The following is a 27,052-nucleotide window of genomic DNA, read 5'->3' as shown; positions in this document are numbered from 1 at the left end:
CTATTGTTCATTTCGCGTCAGAGCCCGTTGTTTTCATTTTCCTCGTATTGTTTTCTCTTACGTTTTATTGCTGGTCATTCGTTTGTTATATAATTTTGTCAGGCCACGAAGCCCACGAATTTCATGCGCCAACTTGGCAAGTGTTTTGATTCATTTCGTTTGATTATTCCACTAATTGGATAGCTGAGCATCTTTTTAGGGTTCCGTACCCAAAGGGTATAAACGGGACCCTATTACTAAGACTCCGCTGTCCGTCTGTCTGTCACCAGGCAGTATCTCATGAACCGTGATAGCTAGGCAGTTGAAATTTTTAGAGATGATGTATTTCTGTTGCCGCTATAACAACAAGTACTAAAGACAGAATAAAATAAATATTTAAGTGGGGCCCATACAACAAACGTGATTTGCCGTTGTTTGCGTAATGGTACGGAACCCTTCGTGCGCGAGTACGACTCGCACTTGGCAGTTTTTTTGTATTTTATTAGATTTGTCATTTTGTTCATATTTTGTAATCGTATATATGACACTTTTACATTGGGTCGTTCTTAATTTAGGTAGGCAGAGTTCGTCTAATATAAGTATGCACTGATTTAATAGGCGATGTAAATGCCATGCTAAATGTGACATTTTCAACTAAAAGATTTCAAATTGAAGCTGTATGGAAACAGCGCCTTATTGACAACCGACAATGAGTACTCTTTTGATTGAAAATGGCACAAATATTGCCAAGGCATGGCATGATCGAGAGCAGGGAGTGTTAGATAGATAGATAGATAGATAGATAAGAACTTTATTGCAAAACATTATCGTGACAAAAAAATAATAATTAACTAAACTAATTACTAACTAAGTACCAGGTTTTTTTTTGCCACGACTGTGTAGTCGCGAAAAGGCGCCGACTCAGCATGTGCTGCAGCATTGCTGCCGCTGCGCTAGTATTCTGTCGGGACCTAGCAGTGCGCGCGCATACTCACGGTATGATCAACCACCAGTGACAAGAGACAGCAGTAAAAAAGCAATAGATATCGTTATACAAAGAAAAATTATGAAAAACATTTGTGAATTAAATACAAGCAAATGCAAGACCATACAAATTAAACCTAAGTACAAATTAAATCTTAGTTTAAAACAAGCAGACTTGGGAGCTTCAGGTATTTGCCTTGTTTGAACTTACGCTTAAAAGTGTACTTCGAGGTTGTATGCCGAATTGGTGGGGAAATATTGTTCCAACACTTTGAGGCTAAATACCTAAAGCTTCCTCGAAAAGCAGTTGTCTTGTGTTTGTACGGTACCAGGACACTTGTTTCATGTTGCTGTCGCTATCGGCATATTGCCGGCATCTTGCGTGTGCGCACACGGCGCGCGAAACTTTGGATTTAACCTAAAATTTTAAAACTAAATCCTTATCAATATAAAAAAAAATAGTTAACTAGAGAATTACATGCACATTATAATTACCGTTTACAACACATAATTTGTGTTTGATAATATCTCAGGAGTTATCACAAAATTAAAACTAAAGCGAGAAATACGAGCATGTCCTTATAGTAACCACAATCGTAATAAAACAAACCTATTAATCTCTGGAACTGTCCTAGGTATGTATGTTAAATTAAAGGCCCCTTTTTCATGACCACACCATTTGACATTTGGGGACCTCAAGGAACTGCCGCCATTTTGGAAAATGTGTGCCATCTTAGAAAAATTCCTCGAGTTCCCCAAATGTCAAATGGTGTGGACATAAAAAAGGGGTATTTAATTAACATACATACTAAATTTCAGGACTGTTCCAGAAATTACGAGGTTTGTTCTATTACGATTTACTATTACGTGCATAACATTTGACATATGTGGTATTTTCTATAAAAAGGGACCTTATTGTCGATGGCGCTTACGCCATTATTAACGATGCTCCGATATGAATACAATGCCGCGCGACGCTGTGCGGCGTAAGCGCCATCGACAATAAGGTCCCTTATCATAGAAAACGCCCCATATTAATAACCTAAACCGACTTACGTATTAACGTTTCTCAAATATTTCTAAAGAAATATATTGCGAAAAGAATAACACTTAAATGACTAGAAAGACAATATTTAGCAAAAATAATTACTATGTATTTATCCATAAACTTTTTAGGACTGAACACCGGAGATCCTTAGGGATAAAATTACAGGAACCTTTACTCGTAGTTTTCCTAATTCTTTCTACAGTAAACAGACCTCTTTAAAATACTTTGCCAACAAGCAGAGAATATTTCCTTTGAAGTTTTTTTAGCACTTCTTTACGTAAGCTTGTTAACTAGGCTTTTGTGCTGACGTCAGAAAAAAATAAGCACTACTTTTTGCTCATTTAGCTGAGTCAACGCTGTCGTTCTAAGATGCCAGGGTGCGTAGCCAACATGCCAATCGTTTACGCTCCGAACGAAACGCAACTATCACTGTCGCACTAATAAATATGGAAGAGTGATAGTGAGAAACAAAGCGTATCGTTGTCGTAGCGCAAGCGATTGTCACCTTGGCTAGGCACCCAGATGAATAGCAAAGATAGATATAACTCCGTAATAGATGGATACAGTGTAAGGAAAAAACGTGCCTCGAAAATCACGAAAATTTGATTCTCGATCAGATGGCGCCACTAGTTTTGGCCTACACTCGTATAGAGGGCGTTGACTGTTTCGTTTGTTATTTATAATTTTAACGCATACCAGTGAAAGAACATGGGTCAAAATCATATAAAAATTATTAATGCAAATAAAAAAATCATTTATCCATATTTAAATACATTTTATCGTATTTTTATAAATATTTATTTTTAGTTTTAAAGTGTATCGACAGATGGCAGTGAATTTACTGGGGTTACAAAATTTACTATGACAGTACCGCTCTAGTATAAGTTACTCTATGTGAATAGTAAATATTACATTATTTTTATGATAAAGGCGGCAAACGCGCAGACGAATCGTCCGATGGTAAGCAATAGGTTATTCCACAAATTTTTATTAATGGTATCAGTCGATCAGGTTTGTTCTGAGGATCAAATGTCTCTATGGGACCCATTGTCTTAAAGCAATACAAAAGTTACAAATGATGGTCAAAGTATAGCACCCGCACGTTACTGACGAAACGCTTCTAACAAATTGGCATTACATCGTGACGTCGGCATGTAATAACGACGCTATTGCTTAGCCGTGGAAAACAAGGAAAATTGCGATTTTGTCGGTGAAATATAGCGTTTATGGATATTGTTGTCATACAATATATTTTCTAATAAAATGTGAGGAATCGAATAGTATCATTATTTTTTTCTTTACTTATTTAGTTTAATTTTAGCTGGAATCTTGTATTTATTTATTATTCCCTTAGCACAGCAATAAAATCTGCAACAGGCTTCGTCAACTTACTTACTCTAAAATTATACATTAATAAACCCTACAAACTACCCTTAACCCCTTAAACCCATTCCCTTATATTTTTAGTTTCCAATTTATTGTGATAAATTGCTCATTTTCTATCTATTTATCTAGATTTAGTTATAAAATACAATATGCAGAAACAACCCTATTACCGCCCAATTGGCACTCGCAACACCAGATGGGTTGTAAGTGCGTTTTGTTTTAATACTACGTCGGTCACAAACAAGCATACGGCCTGATGATAAGCAATCTCCGTAGCCTATGGACGCTTACAACTTCAGAGGTGTTACATGTACGTTGCCGACCCTAATACTCCGCGCCCTCGTTGAGCTCTGGCAACCTTACTCACCGGCAGTTTCTGTAAGGTGGAGGTACTTCCCCAGTTGGGCTCTGCTCTAGATCTGTAATGACATCCGCTGTGCTGTGCCCTACCACACAAAGCGAGATGACATTCACAGTGCCCGTACCTCTTTTTAGGGTTCCGTACCCAAAGGGTAAAAACGGGACTCCGCTGTCCGTCTGTCACCAGGCTGTATCTCATGAACCGTGATAGCTAGACAGTTGTAATTTTTACAGATGATGTATTTCTGTTGCCGCTATAAGGATAAGGAACCCTAGGTGGGTGGGTCCGACTCGCACTTGTCCGGTTTTTTTGACGTAGTTGGACATTCCTGGGTCCAACCTGCGTTGCCGGCCTTTTCTCGCTAACAAAAGGAATAGCGTAGCTCTGTATAGTTGTGTGGAGTTTGAGTCTGTTGTTTTAGGTCGCATGTCACCTATGTGTCCGAGCTCTTTTGTGTCTGGTCCAATGTGGGAGACAAAATGTACTTTGAAATAGTGAGTTCTGAAATTTCGTGTGACAATTTTACAGAGAGCGAAGACAAAAAACCGGACAAGTGCGAGTCGAACTTGCTCACGGAGGACGTACTTTTTAGTATTTGTTGTTATAGCGGTAACGGAAATACATCATCTGTGAAAATTTCAACTGTCTAGCTATCACGGTTCATGAGATACAGCCTGGTGACAGATAGACGGACAGGACAGCGGAGTCTTAGTAATAGGGTCCCGTTTTTACCCTTTGGGTACGGAACCCTAAAAAGCTTGGTCTGGCGTATACAAACGAGAATAATTTTTTTTTAGTAAGTATACAGTTACGGCGAAAACGTACCCTAGGCCAACTTCCATTTGAAATAGGTTTAGTTTAATGAGCCAACTATCGGCCTGATTCTAATTTTTATATTCTTACTTCTAAAACTAGTTCTGAATACGATATGGATCGGATCTACATCAATTTTTTACGTAAGTATCTTAAAGTTAGAATCAGGCCGTGAATTTGTACATTTTTCAAAAAGTCAAACGCTACAGGCACGTAAAGTGCGTGACATTGAAAGTCACGATGAATCTAAATTCAAAAACATTCAAAATGGGACTCGGTGTATGGTTTTTACTGGTTATGTTGCAAAGTTGTCTTTAATATTAGATACCTACCCATTTTTAATCCTTGCGTTTACAATAGCTGTGGGTGGGATACACGTGTGGAAATGCTATTCTCAACTCGTTTCTTCTTCCATCAAATTTATGATTAATTATACGAACGGGTCTACCGCGATTTAATTTCCTTGCTTTTACCTTAAATTCCGACGTTTCAGCTGTTGCACCAGCTGTGTGGTCACGGAAAGACTGACGTCCCAGCAATGTCAACGGCGATCTAAGTAAACAAGACTAAGCTACCCGAAATTAGTTTATAAAAATGTTCAGGGTAGACACGGAAATTACGGTAAAACCATGAAATTTAATCGCGGTAGAGCCGTTCGTATATATGTGTTCAAAACGCGAGAGTTTAAAGTGTTAAAATGATTATTTCGCCAATACCAAAAGTGTGCTCGCAGAACATGATGTTGTTTGGTAGTTGCTTTTAGTAAAGTAGTTAGACATTACAAGTAGCCACTATGGGTTTCCGGGTGCTGACAAAAAAATTGTTAAACGCGTTTTAAGATTATTTCTTCATTAGCTGCACTCTGTCACGTCACTTCATTGCATAATAATTTGTATACTGGTTCTAATACCTTAATGCATAATATGTAAGTACATGTCGGCTGTATCCATAGAATAGAATAGAATAGAATATTTTTTTATTCGTAAACACACAGACAATAGACATACATTTAAAGAACATAGTGAAAAAAAAGTGTCACGGAAGTGAAAGTGTCATAGCGGCTAAGGACACCCTATATACCTTATCTATTTCCTTATATCTCCAAACCGCTCCCTCCACAAATTGTCCCACACCCCACATTATAATTATGTTAATCAAGTCGCAAGGCCCATCTGAAATTAGTTGCCAACACCCGTGGGAGCAAACAATGGTATCCCATTTACAATTTACATGTTTGGTGAGACAAAGGTGGTCTCAGACCAACTAATGAGCGGACGTTGTGTGCAAAATGTTTTCTGTTGCTATCTTGTGCTATTATGAGGCATTTGCATGCAAGCTTTAAGACGAAAGGGGACGACCGCCTCGAAACCGGTTTTCCATTCAAACGTATTCCCCATTTTCCTCTCTGGATAATGACATTATTGAAAATATATTTACACAATTTGATATATTTTAACCATAGCTATGCCCGACCCTTTGATTTTTTTCGATTTTCCAATTATTATAACAGTCAGGAACGAATAACAGGTTTCATACATTTTTTTAAAAGCCCCTTATTCCTACAATAAATTAAAAAAACCCGCCAAGTGCGAGTCGGACTCGCGTTCCAAGGGTTCCGTATATTACACAATTTAAACAATGTATTTTTTATGTGAAACGTGAGTGTGAAATGTCTTTAAAAAACCCGTAGGGGTCGAATCAAAAACTAAGTAATTAAGTCCGACTCACGCTTGACTGCAATTTCTAATAGGTTTTCCTGTAATCTATAGGTAAAGATCTATTTTATTTATTTATTTTAAAATTTTATACCCAGTAGTTTCGGAGATAAAGGGGGGGAATTGTAATTTTTTGCCTATTTTCTTGAATAACTTCTAAATTGTTTATCCTAAAATTGTAACAAAAATATATTTGAGATTATCACAATGAGCTATTTCATTTGATATATAACACGATATAGTTTGAAAAACTTAATTTTTTAATTTTCTCGTTTCCCCCCAAAAGTGGCCCCCATGTTAAAACTCATTTGTTTGCGTTACATGTCCGTCTTTGGGTCACAAACTTACATACGTATACCAAATTTCAACTTAATTGGTCCAGTAGTTTCGGAGAAAATAAGCTGTGACAGACGGACAGACAGACAGAGTTCCGTTTTTTCCTTTTGAGGTACGGAACCCTAAAAACGAAAAAAAATTAAACAATTGGGCATAGTTATGATTAAAATACATTAAATTTATTTTAGCCAGCGTATTTCGGAACGGCTTTACTCCTTGGCGCTGCGTAGAGATGTGGCCTCGCTCTGCATTTCCTATCGCGTGTATAACGGGGAGTGCTCCGAGGAATTGTTCGGATTAATCCCTGCCGCTTCTTTTCGCCATCGCCCTACGCGACAGCATTACCATCCTCACCACTTAGATGGTTGGCAGTCCTCAACTGTGCGTTTCACTAGAAACTTCCTGCCTCGCACAGCTAAACTGTGGAATGAACTGTCGCCTGCGGTATTTCCGGACCGATATGACCTTCAAACCTTCAAGAAAAGAGCGTATTCCCATCTTAAAGGCCGGCAACGCACTTACAACACCTCTGTTGTTGCGGGTGTCCATGGGCGGCGGTAATCGCTTACCATCAGGTGATCCGTCTGCTCGTTTGCCTCCTATTTCATAAAAAAAAAACAAATTTATTTGGCAGAGGGAACAGTCTGAAAATCAACAATTATTATTATGAAATTGATTCAAAGATTCTAAAAAAACCGACGAAGTGCGAGTCGGACTCGCGCACCGAGGAATCCGTACTTTTTAATATTTGTTGTTATAGCGGCAACAGAAATACATCATCTGTGAAAATTTCAACTGTCTAGCTATCACGGTTCATGAGATATAGCCTGGTGACAGACAGACAGATCACCGGGGCTTTCTTATTTATTTGATTGTATTGATTTCTAAAAGCGACGTAACTATTTATATATACGAAGTTCTAGTTTTAACGTCGAAAAACGGTCCATATCTAATCTGACACTTAATACTGAAAGTTATTATTTTTCTATAAACAGCATTGAATATTACCCAATACACATTTTCCCGCTAAGTTATAATTGGTTAATAAAAGTTTTATTTGGCTAAATTTAAATTCTGTACCTCCTGTCAAAGAGAATTAAGTAGACATAGAGAGCTCACCCCATATATCAGTTTTGTTACCAAAAAGACTATTATTTTCGTAGTTCGTAGTCGACATCTAGCGTCAAGTAGCGGAATTATCAGTACTGCTACTCGACACTAGATGTCACTTGTATCGCTCCTGATACGAACAACGGATCCTACAGATACGAACATTACGAACTTCAGCGAATGTGGAATTGTGGTGCAGTGAATTCGTTTTGATCAGGGATGTTGCGGATGCCGATTTTTTGACATCCGCGGATGCGGATGCGGATGTCGAGATTAGGCACATAAAAACGTCAAATGTTACTCTTTAGTAATTTTTATTAAAAAAAATAACGAAACTTTTAGTATTTAAACAAGAATATAGGTGCCCCACTATCGCATTAGTATACTAAAGTCCAAATAAAACAAACTTTTCACTTCTTGTCGCTGTCCGTCATAGGCTAAAGTGCTCGATCGACGAATCACAAGAACGAAACGAGATTCCTATTAGCTAATGACGAAATTACCTAGCACTTACGCCGCCGCTAAGACGTTCCTGTACCTACATGTTCCACATCCGCATCCGCATTAAGCTCCGTATCGTTTTTATGCGGATGCGGATGCGGATGTTGAAAATAATGCGGAAGTTCCGCGGTTGCGGATGCGGATGCGAATATTCGCAACATCCCTGGTTTTGATGCTCTCAAACTTTCTTAAAGGGTTGTAAAAGCTTCTTTATTCAGTCCGCTTGACAAAGGTAAATTTTACTAGCGTTTCCACCCACTAAAAAAACTCCAAAACCTCCATTAAAAAGCAATCGTTTAACAGAAAGTCTCATAATTACCTTTAATAATAAAATAAAAAGTAAGGGCTGCGTGGAGCTGCGCAAAGCTCGGGGATTTAAAGTTAATGTCTTGCCTTTATTACCCAAGTCCACTTTTTGAATCAAAATATGATTTCACAATTTTTTTAGGGTCGCATCAGATCTTATTACTTATATACTTTATCTAGGCCCCTACTTTATAAAATTGGATGTGCGTAGGTTATTATTTCATTCTGTGTTGGCTGTTGCAACTTCTTATTAGCAATTAATCAGGGCAATAATTAATTATTTGCGACATACGCACGTATAGTGCTAGTGCGGACTAGGGATACTAAATTAGCACCATATGTACTGTTAAAGTAATTTCGTTCTTACTGATATTACCTAGTTCGAATGTATATAAAAATGATTTATCTTTCCAGTTTCACATTAAACCTTAAAAAAAGTTCAATATTCCCCGACAATTAAAAATGTCCAATTTAACCTAAATATTTTCCTTAGATTGTTCTCAAAAGCCTCCTTTGTCGTCCATTTTGTCGTTTATGATTTATTTTAAACCGTCGCTGCGGGGGCTCGATTCTCCCAATGAATAGAACTTTGAGATACCGAAGCTTTGGGCCAATACTCATCGCTTCAGTTGTTTAAAAACCGAAATACAATAGGGCAAAAACTTGAGTCTCTGGGGACAATCGCTTGAAGGAGGGTTAAGAGGATGTGCTGTAATGTCGAAACTTTAGCAGTTTAGAAGAAAAGACGGCAAAAGGGGCTTTTACAAGCGCGATAACAATACCGGACATGATTAGGAATTATAGTTTATGCGGGATTGACGCTATGACTTTCTTGTCTGGGCCGTTGGCTTTTTATTTCGAATTTAGAAAGTTTTCCAATTTTACAAATATGACTTCTATAAGAATTGCGATTTTTTATTCATAATACTTCTGTCGTTTCTTCTTTCTACTGTATTGATAATAGGTTTAACACTGAATATATTTACTTAAATTGCAATTATAGCCATTTTTTAATATGGCCATATCGTTATCCCGGCCTTTGCCAGGGTCCGCTTTCCCACTTGCCTTTCTCCACTTTGCGCGATCGTGGGCCTCCTCTCGTGTGAGCCCGACCACACCGAATATAACCGTATATGATTAAAGATTCAATATTTACTTCCAGAAATGTATTTCTCAATTATTTCATTATGAAGTTCTTTAATAAAGTAGTGTACTCGTATGTACAGTTTTCTAAAGCGCCGGCAACGCTAATTTGATACTTTTGACGCATGGAACCACCTGCGTTCATAAGCTGCGGTGACTAATTCAATCAGGTTGGCCATATTGTTGCTTACCACCGATGTGATGTGTAAATGGGTCTAGTTCAAATAAACTCAAGTACTTGATGTCTCAACAGCCTTCCAAATACTTCTCTATTTTATTTTCCTTACGAAAAATATGAGACAAAACTTATTACTAGTCAAGGTCACATCACTCGATTACATCGCTTCACTCCATTGATTAAATTTGGACTGTCATCAGTTCATTCATTCCCAACTATTACGTTTATCTTTATTGTCAGATGCCATCGTAGATCCGACACTAAAGCCGCCCAACTGTCGCGATTTATTTTATCAATTTTTGCTGGAATAGAAATGTTATTGAATGTCGTTAAATTATTTCCGTGCGGCTATAAGCTTTAAATCTGGTACAAGTAGACATATATCAGTGATTGAAACTTGCGTATTTAGGTATATTTGAAACTTTGAAAATTGGAAGAAATGTTACAAACACCACTGTTATTACGCTCATTAGAAATAAAATACTTCCATTTCGACAGCTGTTCAACTGTACATTCTCTAGGGTAAATTTTTGAAGAGAAGAGAAGTAAAGTATTTGATAATATTTTGCCTAAATACTTACATCCAAAGTTAGGATTTTTTCGCGAGCCAAATCGCACATGGGACACGGTAGATTTCACCGTTTTTAGGGTTAGAAATTCGTTTCACTATTCTATAAAGCAATACTATTCATTCAATGTTTTGAGAATAGCCTTGGGACAGCAAAAACGCTCATTTAAAATCGACCCTCTACAACTTTTTATTTTTTTATTTTTTTTTATTATAAACTGATCGGCGATTGGCCCTAGTCACACCTACTGAGAATAACATTGTTTCCAAGCCACGCTACGCCAAGCAATGTTTGGCATACTATGTACTTCGTTTAACTAGAACTACTTCCTTTTCAAATAACAGTCAGTACTCAGAAGCAATACCAAAGCCTCATACAACCTTATTTGCTCCAATTTATCTGACATCGAGTGTCTACGGCAATAAGCTTCAGTAAATTGAAATTAAAAAGGTATTTTTGTTATTTCTTATATTTTATCTTGTATGATAAATATTTAATCGTTCATTTAGATTTGATTTGGTTTGATTTTATTTGATGTTTTACAGTTAGTATTTTCCTCGCGTTGATGTGGTGAAGAATTTTGTGTTTCACTCGGTGGCAAAATTTATTTAACCCTCGTGCCTTACATACCTCGCAACGCTCAAAATTACAATTTTCGAACCACTAGCTACGCTCATGGTCGAATTATTTTATTTTATTTTATTTTATTTATTAGGAGAACTTACAGCTGAAGTAACACGTTAGGTAATAACATAGAAGCAGTGAGCCAATTACAAGTTTCCACAGATAGAAACTGCGTAAAGTGCATGGTGTGCGAAATTACAACTAATAATACTTACTAACTTATAAATATACTTTACTTATCTTACTAGAGGGAAAATTGGTTTAAACAGTTAACAAGAAGAACAAAAGAGAGAAAAAAGAACAGGATAGAGATACAATGTTGAGTTAACACTTTAATTAAACACTGTAATTATTGCTTAATAGTGTAATTATTGCTTGGCTATCAATATAAGCACGAGCGATTAAACAACAACTTTGCCCCCCTTGTAAAACAAATAACTATTCCTTCATCCAATCAAGTTGCCAAGTAAACGCATCGATCAACAGCACTCATATTTAAAAATATCGGGCATTTCCTTCAATATGCTTTTCTTATTCCCTTATCTATGTCTACTTGTATATATGATCACCCAACCGTAGGCGTATTTTGAATTGCAAACTACGCTAATGAAAATTCTTGTTGTTACGACCGTTGAGCACGCATTAATTGCGGCGCTAACTTGCCTCGCTTTAATACGATGGGTACGGTTGATCAACTTAAAGTTTGCACGTTTATCAGGTAGCTTCGTGATTTGTTGAATTTGAGAGCTTTCTAAATTACTTAAATGGTAACATTAAATTTGAATTTGTAAGTACTTGTTACTAATATTTAGATAACGGGGCTTTGTAAAGATGAAAATAAGATCACAATGAAGAAAAAACAAGTTATATCTAATGAATTGGTAGTAAAGGTAAAAACTAAACTCAAAACAATAAAAAAAACTAAGTCATGTACTAGTACACATTTGTCTTCTTACAACGCTCAAAAACACGTTGTTATATATTATGCAAAATGTATTTAACATAACCAATTATTTTGTTATATAGATATCATTTAAATTCACTTCGTACTTTCCTTTAGTTAAGCTGTGGTTAAGCAGACCGTATGCAAATCATTTCCGTTATTAAATTTTATCAAACATTGCTTATAAAGAACATAAGCATTAAATTTATGAAAGAGACACGACTTTTCTACGTTCATTATTCCGTTTTCGAAATCCTGGTATCTCTTTAACCATTATTCATGAGCTCTGATGATTAGACGAAAAATACGCCATTACAACAAATTCTACTTAAACCATAGGCTTTTGACAATATCAACATCGTATAACGGTTCATATTTTCCCTATTTCACCTCTGATCTAACCCTTGGTCAGTCTAAAACTCCGAAATATGCGCCCAGTCCCTTGCAGGGCCTGACACACTCCATTACTGGCTGATTTATTGCTACCACTAAAAGGGTCCCTCAAGGAGCGATGCTTGGTCCCTTCATGTATCACTTACATTAGTCGTATGGAAATTTCGCCCTGAAATATTATTTACTTTGATCGTGTTGTACGTAACATTGCTCGGTTATGTGTATTGATTTTACATTAGGGCCTTTTTTCGCTTGCTCGGGCATAGATAAGGGTGACAAGTAAATATTAGATGTTGGGTGTCTAAAGTGATTTTGGTTGTTTATTTAAATGTGTCAAGGACGTCAAGGTAATATTGGTTGAGTTATGAGTTGAGCATTTGGGTTAAAAAATGACTTGATTAAATAAAGTCAAAAACAGAAAAAGTTTGACGTTGATGAATGAGTAAATACTACTAAATACATTTATTTAAAGGCATTTTTTTGAAATAGTGATGAAGATTTATATATGTAATTTGTCTTACTAGTATTCTGTTTATTTTGATATTCAATCGTTATAGTATTCACGGTATTTACTAGACTTATATTGACCGGGATATAGACCGTGATTACCTTTTGTATTTTTTATGAGCTCCCGATATTTCGACGCAGTTACATACATCTTGTTCACGGGTGAGTTACCCGATAATCACGGTCTATATCCCGGTCAATATGTCTAGTGAAACTAACCGTGAATCATTCAAAACTCGTTACTTTTTTTTCGTATATATGATAGAAACAAATTAATACTTAATAATCATCATCTTCCTCACGTTATCTCGGCTTTTTGCCACGGGTCATGGGAGCCTGGGGTCCGCTTGGCAACTAATCCCGAAAATTGGCGTATGCACTAGTTTTTAAGAAAGCGACTGCCATCTGACCTTCCAACCCAAAGGTGAAACTTGGCCTTGTTGGGATTAGTCCGGTTTCTTCACGATGTTTTCCGTCACCGAAAACCGACTAGTACCTAAATATCAAATGATATTTCGTACATAAGTTCCGAACTCATTGGTTGGTTTGAACCAGCGACCTCCAGATTGAAAGTCGCACGTTCTTACCGCTAGGCCACCAGCGCTCTCTCCTCGTAACTTAATAAATACTTAACAATATTGTTTCGTTATGAGATTAGGTAAAAATAGCACACTATCCGACCTCTGGTGATAAAGGTATATCTGAATAAGCTTGTTTAATCTCTATTATGTCAAAGATAGATATAACTCCGTAATAGATGGATACAGTCTAAGGAAAAAACGTGCCTCGAAAATCAAGAAAAAATGATTCTCGTTCAGAGGGCGCTACTAGTTTAGGCCTACAGTCGTATAGATGGCGTTGACGGTTTCGTTTGTTATTTAACAATTTTAACGCATATCAGTGAAAGAACATGGGTCAAAATCATCAAAATAATTAATGCAAATAAAAAAAATCATTTATCTATATTTAAATACATTTTATCGTATTTTTACAAATCTTCAATTTTAGTTTTAAAGTGTGTCGACAGATGGCAGTGAATTTACTGGGGTTACAAAATTTACTATGACAGTACCGCTCTAGTATAAGTTACTCTATGATTATATCAAATTACCGTCCCTAAGGTATATGCCTTTTACTGTCATGCGAACTCCTAATCATTATTGTTATTAAATAAAGGCGCGTTTCTTTTTTAATGGATTACTTTATGCATATTATTACGTATTAACCCCAGGCAAGCGGAGCCCTTTAAACTCAATCACAATATAAACTATAAACTAATACATAATCAGTATAAAACGCTTTTATTTTTTTCTTGAGAAACTAATAATTTCTAAACATACTTCTACAGCAATTTTACCAACTCAGGTACTCAGTATTATACGGCCACCAACTTGAGAAAGAATTATTGCATATAAGCAAGCTGTTCAGCGGAACTTTGCAAAAATATGACCGAAGTATGTACCTAATTTTAATATAAAATATTACCAAGAATATAGAAGAAAATTTCGAAAGTATTTTAAGTGTGGTCTATATTTGCAGAGGATTTTCCTTTATCTGACTTTGTTTCGCAACTGAAACTTGTATAAAAAATTTTAGTCGATATTAAAATTATGATAACTTTTCAAAAAAAGTTGAAGACTTGAATCTACTTGCTTCAATTTGATCGACGATGACGAAATCGCCTGCCTATAGAAGTATTTCTAGTGGGGAGTAAAGAATTTTTCATTAAACTGCCTTGCTCCTTTGTCATCTCTAATAAACAAATAATGGCATTGGAATGTTCATTGCAATATTTTTGAATGATTTAAAAAATGTTTACCACTTAACTGAGGTGGCTGGTAGTACTCGTAATAAAGGCAATTTTAGTTGGTTACGACTTGGCTCTGCGAATATTTCAATGTAATATTTCAATATTTCCCCAACTCGCTGAGTCATAAGCGCACTACAAACCTGAATTGGTTAATTTATGTTTTTGGGTGCTAATAGTTGATATTATGTAAGTACATAACAAGCAAACGGGACTATGTTCGCAGCACTTGTAGATACAATTAGCTACCCCTGCATACATTTATGTTTAGTTTAGTTTAGTTTAGTTTTGGTGCTAATAGTTGATATTATGTAAGTACATAACAAGCAAACGGGACTTTGTTCGCAGCACTTGTAGATACAATTAGCTACCCCTGCATACATTAATGTTTAGTTTAGTTTAGTTTAGTTTAGTTTATTTCTTTCATAATGCTGCATATGCTTATAGTATTGCTGACATCGGATTCACAAATGTGGAGACAGAGTAGGCCAATATCAAAAACATCACGATGACGATAGGTAAGTTCAAAGGGATAAGGCAAAAGCGTTCGGAATATACAGTCCATTTCGAACGTACTGACATCAGAAGGATATATTCCATGATGTCATTTAGTTATCGTGCATTCGTACTTGTTCGTACATGTTCGAGCGAGACGCACGATAACTAACTGACATCATTCCATCATTCATGTCAGTGCACGTTCTAATTGGCTTGATAGTTCCCCAGCATTCCGCCGTTTTCATTATCATCCTACACGGCAGAACAGCTAATTGATTCAGCATATCGTTTAATTAGATTACGCCGTGTAATTAAAGAGCATACACGTTTGTTCCCCGAGTTTGGATCCTCGTTACATTGGGCATTATTCGAGTCAGCATTCCAATTTATGTTTACATCACTTATATAGTTTGTATGTATGTATGTATGTATGTATGTATAAACTCTTTATTGTACAAAGACATAGAACACAAATATGGCACAGAAATAGGCAGTACAAAGGCGAACTTATCCCTTTAAGGGATTTCTTCCAGTTAACCTTTGAGTAGATGAGAATTGATGAAGAACGGTAGACAAATATAGCACTGCGTACAATAGACTAGAGGAAAGTCAATAAATTTATAAAAGAGGGCGAAAATAAATAAAATAAGATAAAAATTTGAAGTAACAGTATAACAAATATATATAATACCTACGTTTTATAAAATAAATATACATCCATAGTCACAAACAGTTAATTCTGGTCCGATAGCCACAGTTTGTCAAAGGACTGTGTCATTTCAAACATAGACAGAGAGAATCATAATACTATCTTGGTCTTACACTAGTACTAGCACCCAAAAGAAAAGGATGAGTATAGTTTTTTTGTTCTTATTTACTGACAATTTGGTTTGACCAACTATATCTCTCGCGTCGAATGATGGCTTCTATTTATTTTATTTATTTATTTTATTACAATTATAAGCTTACAGTATTTCTATGACAGCTTATTCTATGACAGTTCCTTGAAGTATATTTTTTTGTTCGGCCTTATTATTATTATTATTTTTTAATATATTTTTACGTTACCATTACTACTATTATGTTACACTTCTAAACTTCAAAGAAAATCTATAGCTCGTATTTCTAAAAAAGCATTTAGCCGTTTTCCACAGATTTTCTACTGACGAAATTGACCCAAAGGGTAAAAACGAGACCCTATTACCACACTATTACTAAGACTCCCTTGTCCGTCCGTCCGTCCGTCTGTCTGTCTGTCCGTCTGTCATCAGGCTATATCTCATGAACCGTGATAGCTAGACAGTTGAAATTTTGACAGATGATGTATTTCTGTTGCCGCTATAACAACAAATATTAAAAACAGAATAAAATAAATATTTAAGTGGGGCTCCCATATAAGAAACGTAATTTTTTTGCCGTTTTTTGCGTAATGGTACGGAACCCTTCGTGCGCGAGTCCGACTCCGGTTTTTTAAAATGTCGGAGCCTGGGGGTTCGCGAGGTCTACAGTACGGCTACCATCAGTTTGGCACTGACGTAAATGCCATCGAGAACGTAATTTACTTTCTATGCATCTCGCTCGTACTCGCATATCAGTGCGAGCGAGATGCATAGTTAATGCCGTGGTAGCCGTACTGCTCACAGAGCCACTAGTTTTAGTATAAAAAAGTATTGTTTTAGTTAATAATATTTATTTATTTGTTACAGATTTATCGACATATTCAACTTTAAAGTAGGTAAGTGTCTGATGAGAAAAATGCATAAAGCCGGAGTAATCTTTTATGGTCATTTGAGTGTAGCTTACGGGTAACTTTCGAATTCAGACTGCACTAGCGTTACTACTGCAGTATTTACAGAGCGACAAAACTGCAGACTGCATTGCTACTGCTACAATGTCAAAAATATGGGCAGCAACATCGATCTTTAAATTTCCGGCAGTAATGACGCACTGCAATACTGCTGAAAGAAACATTACAATGGTCATTGCATTACAATTAACATGAAATTTGACGTTAACTGCAGTAATGTTCCTGCCGCTGAGAAGTTGCCGGAGCTCATCGAGGGTGCGGTGTTAGGGTCGCCAATGCGCATGTAACACTACCATCAACTTACCATCAGGCGGGCAGTCTAAATCCGAACGGTACCTTAACTCTTGACTGACGGTCGCCGTAGGTGCTGATTCATACAATTTACATCACAAGCACCTCCATAATTTGATTGACATTGTTTTAGAACCTCCAACTATGACAATATAAACGAAGCCTGAAAAATCTTAAAAAAAAGAAATGGCCCTAGAGTGTTATCTTACAAACTTCAACAATAAACGCCTCTCAGCAAGACATTACCATTCTACTTTCAAACGAAGCCTTAAAAATCTCTAAAAAAAAAGAAATGGCCCTAGAGTGTATAATCTTACAAACTTCAACAATAAACGCTTCTCAGCAAGACATTACCATTCTACTTTCAAACGAAGCCTTAAAAATTTCTAAAAAAAAGAAATGGCCCTAGAGTGTAATCTTACAAACTTCAACAATAAACGCTTCTCAGCAAGACATTACCATTCTACTTTCAAACGAAGCCTTAAAAATTTCAAAAAAAGAAAGAAATGGCCCTAGAGTGTAATCTTACAAACTTCAACAATAAACGCCTCTCAGCAAGACATTACCATTCTACTTTCAAACGAAGCCTTAAAAATTTCAAAAAAAAAAGAAATGGCCCTAGAGTGTAATCTTACAAACTTCAACAATAAACGCTTCTCAGCAAGACATTACCATTCTACTTTCAAACGAAGCCTTAAAAATTTCTAAAAAAAAGAAATGGCCCTAGAGTGTAATCTTACAAACTTCAACAATAAACGCTTCTCAGCAAGACATTACCATTCTACTTTCAAACGAAGCCTTAAAAAATTCAAAAAAAAAAGAAATGGCCCTAGAGTGTAATCTTACAAACTTCAACAATAAACGCCTCCCAGCAAGACATTACCATTCTACTTTCAAACGAAGCCTTATAAATTTCAAAAAAAAGAAATGGCCCTAGAGTGTAATCTTACAAACTTCAACAATAAACGCTTCTCAGCAAGATATTACCATTCTACTTTCAAACGAAGCCTTAAAATTTTCAAAAAAAAAGAAATGGCCCTAGAGTGTAATCTTACAAACTTCAACAATAAACGCTTCTCAGCAAGACATTACCATTCTACTTTCAGACAGCCCCTTAGCTCCCAAGTTAACAGATTACTTAAAAACAGTAGGTTAGTTTAGATCATAGAGAAATAAGTAATTTCATTTGCGGCAGCAATGCAGTCGGCAGTGATGTCGCACTGCAATACTGCAGCAGTAATGATGGTGCAGTCTGAATCGGAATGTGTTTTTGTTTGAATGTTTTAAATAATAATATAATAATAATGAATAAAACTATGAAAACGGATTATATCGCGTATATTGAATTTATAATACATCCCGACGTTTCGAACTCTTTACAGCGTTCGTGGTCAACGGGTGACTGAGGAAAAATTACAAAGTACCAAAATACTCACATACTAAAATAATGAACAATCATAGACTACAAACTTTAAGGCTGGTTGTACATGCAAAATCGGTTCATAAGGCTAGTTATACACTATAATTATTTTTCAAGTAAAGATATAGATATATATATATACGCGATAAAAACTATGCCGGCTCCAACCCTACACCACGGACCCGAGAAGATTTAATTTCCTCCTAAATTGTAGGAGGGTATCCCAATATGGGATGGGGATTTTTTTTCGCGTATATATATATATATCTTTACTTGAAAAATAATTATAGTGTATAACTAGCCTTATGAACCGATTTTGCATGTACAACCAGCCTTAAAGTTTGTAGTCTATGATTGTTCATTATTTTAGTATGCGGGTATTTTTGCACTTTGTAATTTTTCCTCAGTCACCCGTTGACCACGAACGCTGTAAAGAGTTCGAAACGTCGGGATGTATTATAAATTCAATATACGCGATATAATCCGTTTTCATAGTTTTATTTCATGAGTAACTATCGCGGTAACCGAAGACAATATTAATAATGAATAACATAATATCTTCCTATTAGATTATTTTAAACCGGGTCACTCACGTATTATAAAGTCGAATAGCTCGACATGTTTCGGTCCAATGTGTCTCCGTGAAGACGGTCCTCATAAATTGGACCGAAACATGTCGAGCTATTCGACTTAATAATACGTGAGTGACCCGGTTTAAAATAATCTAATTTGTTCGAGTCTGACGGGAGTTTTATAGTTAAATAATATCTTCCTCATTGCACAATTTACTATTAAAAACTTAAACTATATCCACAGAACCTACTGTTTATATTTTACTGCGTCATTCGGTTACGTAACGATCCGTCTTACGTACCCGTCAAGTACATATACAAATCGATATTAGCTTGGATAGTTCCTGAGTTACTTCTACGAGTATTTCTAGTATTATTTACATGACTAAATCGCGTATAATAAAGTTTTAAAATTACTTCCGACGATTCTCGGAGAAGACTGCCTAAAGTTGACATCAACATCTAGCTGCGCGAGTTTTTCGAAATAACCGCATTTCGATTTGTTTATCGGGTGCGGGATCGTGGATATAATTGCAAATGAATTGTTCTTTTTAGTTATTGTAAAAAGAAATCGATAAAATCTAACATAACATTACGCATTTTCACGTTAGTAACCTTTGTGTAAAGATAGTTACAAATTTTTAATGGTTACAAATTAAAAATACCACCACTAAACAACTTTCGCTGGATATAAAAAAACCCTTTTTTATATCGAGCGAAAGTTGTTTAGTCAGAAAAAAACAAAAAACAATAATAATAAGATTGCTGATTTCTGATTTCCACGACGGCAGTTTCAGGGGCCCATCTAGTCAGCGGCAAGTCACCACCTGCCTCGATAACGTGTTTTAACATTGTTATGGCAGGTGTCCGGAGTTCTTTACAATAGCCCAGTCTCATTGTCCACCCAAACTTCAATCCATAGACCGGTATACTGTTCACTTTTTCTGCAATAGACCCAATGCCTGCTGCGACCGGTTCATGGGTGTCTATTGTTGCGCCTGTGAACGGGTTCCAGCAGGCGTTCTACATGACATTAAAGCTCTCCAAGGGGCCTCTACGTGTTGGATCTATATCCCCACGCAAGCCTATCAAAAGACCGGGATTTATAGACCCGTGATATCGAAGGAGATACAAATAATAATAATAAAATCATTTATTTCGACCAACTTAGTATTATGATCTAAATTTAAAAAAAAACTGCTGGTTGAAGCCACTGCACCTTTAAAAGATCCATCAACCTGTTTACTAGTAGTAGTAGTAAATCACTTTATTGTACAAAAAAAAATGTTACCTGTTTAAGCTGAAGAACAAGTCAAATGGATGTAACTAGGGATGTACCGACTAGTTAGTTAGTTTGTAGTCAGCGATTAGTCGGCGACTAATCTTTAAAAAAAAGAATAGTTAAATTTGTACGGAACCCTCGGTGGGCGAGTCCGACTCGCACCTGGCCGGTTTTTAGACACTGTCTACCCGCCCTAATATACATTATAGGTAGTTTGTTACCTACACATATTGACACAGCATCTGTAAAGAGGCCCACTGACTATCAATCCGCCGGACAATATAAATCGGCCTGTCAGTTGTTCGGGACTGTAAAATTTTTGTTCTAACTGACAGGCCGATATCGTCCGGCGGACTGATAGTCGGTAGGCCCCTTTACCTATTGCATTTCCAAGTTTACTAGTTCATTTCACTATCTAGTCGCGACTACGTAAGATAGTTAATAGTTGCAAACCTCAATTAGACAGAAACATCACTAACTCCATCTACAACTAATAGACTTTCACAACTGTCTTATGCATACAGATTCGCTCAAAAGGTATCACTCGGATTCTGTAGCACACATGCTTTCGCAATTCAACCAATAAAATAATCTAATAGGTATGTATAGTTCGTATTGCTATAGCAGTCTTGAGGAACTAGTTTGAAATTGGATGTCGTGATTGGTTTTGAAGCTGTTACTATTACTGCGGGTTTGATAGTCTGAAGCTCGATGCATACGATCCCATGATAGCTTATAATTCTCGCTGTATACGTGTGGTGTACACTAAAGGGGCCCACTGACTATCAGTCCGCCGGACGATATCGGCCGGTCAGTTGTTCGGATCTGTCAAATTTTTATTCTAACGACAGGCCGATATCGTCCGGCGGACTGATAGTCAGTGGGCCCCTTAAAGTGTTGCTGGGAACTGTCAATATCCTATTTTAAACCCGTAAATTAAACAATATGGCGATAATAAACTCCAACTAACCCGGGGTTAACCGGTTAAACCGTTAACTAACGCAGTGTACTACTTAGGCGAACAACACGCGAACGCGAAGCGATGCGGTCTGGGGTGAATTAATCCTTTGATACCTATAGAAGTGTCCTATGTGGGCGATCTCGTTGCGAACGCGAACGCCGTGGGCCCTCCGCGCCGCGCCGCTTTGCTTCGCGGTCGCGAGTTTGTTCCCTGTAAGACGCTGCGTCAGTGTCAAATTGTACTGGTAACCATGGTAACTCCAGGTTTAACCGGTTAACCCCGGATTAACCCCGGTGCAAGGGGCCCTTAGTAACAGTCCCACCATTTTGAGGTCATAACTACTATAGTCGGATGTTTAGGACGAGGCCCCAAATCAACTTAATAGGAGAAAGACAAAAGCATATTTTTTTTGGGTACTGCAAAATAATATCTTAAAAACAAATATTCTTTACCTTTGAACATTTGCAAAAAACTCTTTTTTTATCTGACTAAACGTATTTCAAATTGTGGTTAAATTTAATTCCCTATTCTCGTGTCGGTGCATGCAGTTTTTCCGTGGATCTTTCGTTTTTGGCAATGTAAAATAAGTAGAATTCTTAATCTCCAAATTGGATGTTACAGAAATACATTTCCAAGTTTCTTTTTGTTTGTTGTGTTTATTATAGCGGTTGGTACAAACGAGGCCGAAAGATGTATGTCCTAAGTGCAAGCGGAATCGAAGGGGGTTAAAATGCTTTTTCACATGGCTAAGTTTTTCGTGATAGATAGCATCATCTATCCTTAACAGAATACCGTTGAGGAGACAGTGTAGAAGCGGATCTGCGTCAACTGATAGCCCCATGTGCAGAGCGTGCATGGAAGAAGAAGAAACAACAAAACATATTCTCCTAGACAGTAAACAGGTAGAAGTGTATAGGAGCAAATACCTAGGTAATCCATGCACACTAAAAGAGGCAACTAGCAACCTGAAGACTTTGCTAGGCTTCGTGGAGGAGCTGGGGTGGTTAGAGTAGCGCTACCTCGTTTCACGCAAAATAGGCACATTTGGATGTCGATTTGCGGAAAATGCCCAGCATAACTAACTAACTAAGTGCAAGCGGAACCGAAGGGGGTTAAAATGCTTTTTCACATGGCTAAGTTTTTCGTGATAGATAGCATCATCTATCCTTACCAGAATACCGTTGAGGAGACAGTGTAGAAGCGGATCTGCGTCAGCTTCAAGCCGATAATTGGCAGGAAACGGCGCAGGGTCGGGAAAAGTCGAGTGCTCTCGTTTCGGAGGCCAAGATCCTTTAGTTATTTATGTGCGAAATATCATACGATATTTACTAGCCGCTTTTCGGCGAAGGAAAACATCGTGAGGAAACCGGACTAATCCCGATAAGGCCGAGTTTACGGGTTGGAAGGTCAAATGGCAGTCGCTTTCGTAAAAACTAGTGCCTACGCCAATTCTCGAGGACCCCAGGCTCCCATGAGCCGTGACAAAAGCCGGGACAACGCAAGGAAGATGATGAGTTAAAGCCGGTTCGTGTCCGGCCTCCGCCATCGCCACTGGAGGGTTTTTCTTTATTACCTATATGACTATTTCAGTTTAGAATAATTCTAGCTGTAAGTAAGCTAATCGCTAACGCTCCGTAGCGAACGAAACGCAACTGTTACTATCACACTAATATGGAAGAGTGATAGAGAGACACAAAGCGATTCGATGGCGAAGCGATAGCGATTGTCACCTTGGCTAGACCGCCTGTTCGCTTAAACTCACGCCCCTCCCGTATCTAATAGGGCGAAGCAAGCGAGTGAAGATATAAATAAAATTTATCGATAATACTACTGCCACAGAATCTTTTCTTCATATGGATGTTATCGGAAATTTGCTGGAGGATTTTGATTTATTCCGCCATTCATTTGGGTTGGGTTGACCTAGAATGAGGACTGTATGTGCAGTTGTTTTACTTATTTATTGCGAGTGTGGCATTGTAATCTGAGCTAGTTTGGCCTCTTAAAAATAATGAATAGTTTGAGAGATAATGTAGATTGTACAAATGATTGATTTAGATTTTAGAAATAAAACTATGAAAACGGATTATATCGCGTATATTGAATTTATAATACATCCCGACGTTTCGAACTCTTTACAGCGTTCGTGGTCAACGGGTGACTGAGGAAAAATTACAAAATGCAAAAATACCCACATACTAAAATAATGAACAATCATAGACTACAAACTTTAAGGCTGGTTGTACATGCAAAATCGGTTCATAAGGCTAGTTATACACTATAATTATTTTTCAAGTAAAGATATATATATATACGCGATAAAAAAAAAAAAAAAAAAAAAAAAAAAAAAAAAAAAAAAAAAAAAAAAAAAAAGTGTATACTAGCCTTATGAACCGATTTTGCATGTACAACCAGCCTTAAAGTTTGTAGTCTATGATTGTTCATTATTTTAGTATGTGGGTATTTTTGCATTTTGTAATTTTTCCTCAGTCACCCGTTGACCACGAACGCTGTAAAGAGTTCGAAACGTCGGGATGTATTATAAATTCAATATACGCGATATAATCCGTTTTCATAGTTTTATTTCATGAGTAACTATCGCGGTAACCGAAGACAATATTAGATTTTAGAGTTCAGCAAATATTAATGAAGGTTTGATGAAATATTTCAAAGCATAACCTAACCTTAATTCAAAGATATTTACATACTGTGCGGATGGGAACACCATATATTAACTCTGATCAGAACTGGTCCCGAGTAAAGGATGACTTACGTTAGACCGGGCCGAGTCCGGGCCGGAGCTTCCGGCCCTTCGGTTTCTACGTGGATCACCTGTCATGTCCTAGAAAAATAAGCGCCGGAAGCTCCGGCCCGGACACGGCCCGGTCTAACGTGAGTCATCCTTAACTCGGTAGGCAACGTCCTTTGAGTATCCGTATACTTAATTTTTACAAAATTATTACAGTCTTGTCTCAAAAATACTTAAACGCTAAAAATAATTAAGATTGTATGAATATATATATTGTATATATTACATTTATGCATGTATTGATATTGTTATATATTTAGTTGTGCTGTTTTTGCCGTCTACTTAATTCCGTATACTTAATCCGTATACTTAATTTTTACAAAATTATTACAGTCTTGTCTCAAAAATACTTAAACGCTAAAAATAATTAAGATTGTATGAATATATATATTGTATATATTACATTTATGCATGTATTGATATTGTTATATATTTAGTTGTGCTGTTTTTGCCGTCTACTTAATTCCGTATACTTAATCCGTATACTTAATTTTTACAAAATTATTACAGTCTTGTCTCAAAAATACTTAAACGCTAAAAATAATTAAGATTGTATGAATATATATATATATATATATATATATATATATATATATATATATATATATATATATATATATATATATATATATATATTGTATATATTACATTTATGCATGTATTGATATTGTTATATATTTAGTTGTGCTGTTTTTTTTCCTGTACTCGTTCCCCATTTATCTTTGTTACCCTTATACATATTTCTTCCTTGCGCTAATTTCTACTACCTGAAGGTTGTCTGGAAGAGATCGCTTTTAAGCGATAAGACCGCCTGTTGCTGCTTAGTTTTTTATGTTAATTTGCTGTATTTAATCATGTTTCATTGTGCACAATAAAGAATTTTATTATTATTGTAGAAAAAAAAATTGAGCTTACGTAACTTCTGAATTTTTCATTATTTTCCGCACAGAACTTCTAACCTCCGTTCACTTCAAAATACGACATAAGAAGCGCGTATCCTAAACAGCGTCGTTGGTTTTGGTGTTGCATACTCTTATCGAATGCGTGCTCTTAGACCAGCTTACCCTGCACATGTTTATTGTTAAACAGGTAAACATATTAGAAAACATAATAGACTTTCTCATGTTAAACTAGAAACCTTTAAAGACTGGCAGTAAAATCTCGAGTCACAAATTCAACCAAGACATAAAAAAGTACCTAAAGACGTGAAGCCAACAAAAGGCGTTTCTTTCACAATTGCTCCGGGCTAATATAAAACCTCATAAGTATAAAGATCATTCGCATAAACCAAAGCAAAGATAGATATAACTCCGTAATAGATGGATACAGTCTAAGGAAAAAACGTGCCTCGAAAATCAAGAAAATTTGATTCTCGTTCAGAGGGCGCTACTAGTTTTGGCCTACAGTCGTATAGATGGCGTTGACGGTTTCGTTTGTCATTTAACAATTTTAACGCATATCAGTGAAAGAACATGGGTCAAAATCATCAAAATAATTAATGCAAATAAAAAAATCATTTATCTATATTTAAATAAATTTTATCGTATTTTTACAAATCTTCAATTTTAGTTTTAAAGTGTGTCGACAGATGGCAGTGAATTTACTGGGGTTACAAAATTTACTATGACAGTACCGCTCTAGTATAAGTTACTCTATGACCAAAGGAAGTCATGACCTTTGCGAAGTCTTTTGTATTACGACGAGTACATTTTTATTAGGTACCTATTAAAAACAAATATTATGTAGTACTTACGATAATAATGAGTGAGAGTATCAATTTAGTTATTGTAGTGAAAGACAAGATGCTTGGTCAAACACTGATTTATTGGAGCTACCCACATATGATAATATCTAAGATTAAGACTACCTACATATTGTTATTGTAAATCTACAACATCTTTCCCCTCATAGCAAAGTTTTGTTTGAAGAATTATAAATGCCTTACTAGCTAACAAGTGCATAAAGCTATAACATGTATCTCTAATCTCCACTTTAACTTTAATCTTTACCTACTACAATTCTCCTTAATCTATTCTATTTTTTTATTTTTTATTTTTTTTACATAAGAAAAATAAGTAAACAAAAACTTAATTTACTGATGTAAATTCCGCAGCGGCATTATAGTTTAACTACATACTAACTAGAGCTATTCTTAACTACTTATTTTAAACATATCTATTCCACTTATAAAAAACAATTGTGTTTAAGTAGGTCAATAAATACTGCATACCAGATGCAACCTGAAATGCGCGATATTAGTCCTTATGGTTATAGCGTAACCGGTGTTATCGTAATCTGTTTTAATAACCTAATGTTCAACCCGTGGCCAGTTTAATATCACAAGGACTTAAGTATTACCGTTGTATGATAACAAGTATTCAATGACCCATACATACGGCTTAAAATGTTATTCTAAGACTTAATGTTATATACATTCTTGGTAAAGTCCATCAGCTGTTGCTTGTAAACAGTGAGTTACCTATAATTGAACAGTAGATGTATATAATGACCTAATTAATGACAACAATATTTTTATGTGCATTAAAAATACCTAAAATAAACTTTTTTGTTTTTATTTTATTTCGCTAAGTATTTGTTAAGGATTAAATCATTAGGTATGTATATATATATGAAGTTTGTACATTTTAATCTATTTCTGGCATTGCAGACATTTGTTTCCGATACTTGCTCCTAGTTGTAGGGCCAGAGGGT

The 27,052-nt window shown here is 36.2% G+C and overlaps 1 protein-coding gene across 2 annotated transcripts in view; it reads left to right on the top strand.

Annotated features, from left to right (window-relative positions):
- The window catches only part of LOC134749604 (zwei Ig domain protein zig-8-like), a 243,156-nt gene that overhangs the window by 137,973 nt on the left and 78,131 nt on the right, over positions 1-27,052 (top strand). For both annotated transcript variants that reach the window (XM_063684623.1, XM_063684620.1), the window contains exon 4: positions 16,908-16,936. The gene's annotated coding sequence lies outside the window, so the exon portion shown is untranslated. The remainder of the gene's footprint in view (positions 1-16,907; positions 16,937-27,052) is intronic.

This window comes from Cydia strobilella, chromosome 18, assembly GCF_947568885.1.
Source record: "Cydia strobilella chromosome 18, ilCydStro3.1, whole genome shotgun sequence".
NCBI lineage: Eukaryota > Metazoa > Arthropoda > Insecta > Lepidoptera > Tortricidae > Cydia > Cydia strobilella.
This window is presented reverse-complemented; position numbering and strand designations above follow the sequence as displayed.